Below are 2,523 nucleotides of genomic sequence, written 5' to 3'. Positions count from 1 at the left end.
ATAGAGTGGTTGAAGGAATGAGAGAAATAGAGAAAGGAAGAGAGAATAGGGAGGAGGGAAGAACTCTTTAATTTTGGAGGGAAAGATTTGATTTCAATTTGCAATGAGGGAGTGACATGTAGCACATTTTTGTTCTAAAATTAGTAAAGAAAAAGAAAGAATTCCTTAATTTTGGAGGGAAGGATTTAATTTCAATTACAATGAGAGAGTGGCATGTGGAACATTTTGATTGTAAAATTAGTGAGGAAAGAAAAATTCTTTCATTTTGGAGAAAAAAATTTGATTCCAATTACAATAAAAAAAAGTGACATATAACACATTTTGACTCTAAAATTAGAAATATATAATAAATATCTTCATCATGAAAAAATTACTCGTCCTTATTATATTGTTCACTCCATATAGCCTACTTTCTAGCACTTTCTGGTAATAGAACATTAGAACCTCGATTTTTTAATTTAATTCCTAAAATAAAAATGTAATTTGTAAGCACAATAACATAGAATGTAAAATTTGTTACAGGAGTAACTAGCTAGCAGCAATAACAATATCAATTTGATGTGTGAAAACAGTAATATCAACTTTACAGCACTCCTAGAAAAATAAAAATGGAATATTTGATTTGTGAAAAACTTAATTTGAAAAAAAAAACAAATAATTAAAATGGTAAATCATTACGTCAGATATAATATTTAGAGAGATGGATGGAAACATAATATTAGTGCAAGAAACAACATAAACAATTTTGTTGATGCTATAAAATATTTTGATATTTTAACATTTAATGAGGTGAGTACGGTTAGAGGAATGCATTTTTCAATTAAACTGAAAGAAGATAGATAACTGGATAAGGGCTGGTATCAGGCGACATAATCAACAATAATAATTCATCAATATCTTGGTCATTGCTCTTATATCTCATCAGTAGATTTTGCAGAACAGTGATGAAGCTCTAATAACAATAATAATAATAATAATAATTATAGATATTAATAAATTTGAGAACGAAACTAACCAACAAATCCGTTGTAGTCTAGGTGGTTAGGATACTCGGCTCTCACCCGAGAGACCCGGGTTCAAGTCCCGGCAACGGAATTTCTTTTTTTCGTTTTCCAGTCTCCAAACCAAATAGAAACTAATTGGTTCTTGACGTGGGGAGAATCAATATCCAACGTTTGCCACGTGCTATTCAAAGCGAAACGAGGGTTTAAAAAAATTTAAAAATGATGCTAGACTAAAATTTAATTTAATTATTTTTAATATTTAGATTTCAAATTTTGTACAGTATTTATAATATTAAATATTTTATTTATCATAGAATACTCTAGTATAGATAAAGAACGAAGAATGAACATTAATTGACAGTCAAAAGAATAAAAAAGAATGGACATTAAATTGAGAGGATGAATATTAGTCCTACAATAATTTAATACCATCACTGTGCTATAAGAGGGAGTTGTTCTATTCACCATGCACATATCATTTCTTCTATCTTTTTATTTCTAAAACGTACAGTTATTTTGTCTCAAATTCTCAATTAGTTTCGTTAGTTCTTGAGTATTTTGAAATGAAGATGAAGATGATGACAAGACGCACCATGGCTTTGTTGACTCTGATTTTGATTCTGTTATTGAACAATACATTCAAGGTCTTAAGTAGTGGGAGAAGTCATTTGAGACACAAATTCGCCAATAATGTACTTAATAAAAACTTTGGAGGGTTTCAGAATTCGGCGGGTATAAACAGTTTTCGGAAACAATCTCATCAATTTTTCACCGAAAAATCAGGTCCATCCGATAAAGGGAAGGGACATGGAATTTTGTCACCGTCAAATTTGTACTTTGGTTAAAAGAATATCAATAAATAATTATAATTTCATTTTCACCATACATCTCCTAAGTCTTACATACGACTTTCATCAAATACAGTATATAAAATTAAGTAAAAATTCATGTACAGTTAATTTTATATAAAATTAATATTTAAGAGATATTAAATAATTTAATAAATTTAATTAAATTATTATCTAATAATTTTAATTATCAATTTCACGTTTGCTGCACCTNACCAAAGGAATTATAATTAGTTGGTGCATGCAGTTCTCCATTGAAAACAATAATAAAATAAAAATTTCACCCTCATCGACAAATTCTACAATAATAATTTTCTTTCGTATATGTTTACGGTCAGTGCAATCTTTTTTCTTTTTTTAATTAAAACGAGGATTTTTCATAATTACGATAATGCTTTCTAAAAATAATGGTTTCAAAAAATATTATAATTTTAAACGTCATTTTAAATATTATAAAAAGTTTTTTTAAAAAATCATCACAATTACTACATTTAAGACAATAATTATTGACTATATTTAAAAAAATAGTTAAAAACGTTATTTTCACATGGATAAAATAACAGTTTAGAATGGTATAAAATGAGAATTTGAAAATTCATATTAAATTATTAGCCATATTAAAGTAATAATTTTTATTGATTAAAATAACTTTTATAACCGTGTTTTGGTTG

General features: G+C 27.2%; 1 non-coding gene across 1 annotated transcript; it reads left to right on the top strand.

The window, feature by feature from the left end:
* TRNAE-CUC lies at positions 1,023 to 1,095 on the top strand. Its single transcript has one exon. It is a non-coding gene; the product is annotated as a tRNA-Glu (tRNA).

This window comes from Arachis ipaensis, chromosome B06 (assembly GCF_000816755.2).
Source record: "Arachis ipaensis cultivar K30076 chromosome B06, Araip1.1, whole genome shotgun sequence".
Taxonomy (NCBI): Eukaryota; Viridiplantae; Streptophyta; class Magnoliopsida; order Fabales; family Fabaceae; genus Arachis; species Arachis ipaensis.
This window is presented reverse-complemented; position numbering and strand designations above follow the sequence as displayed.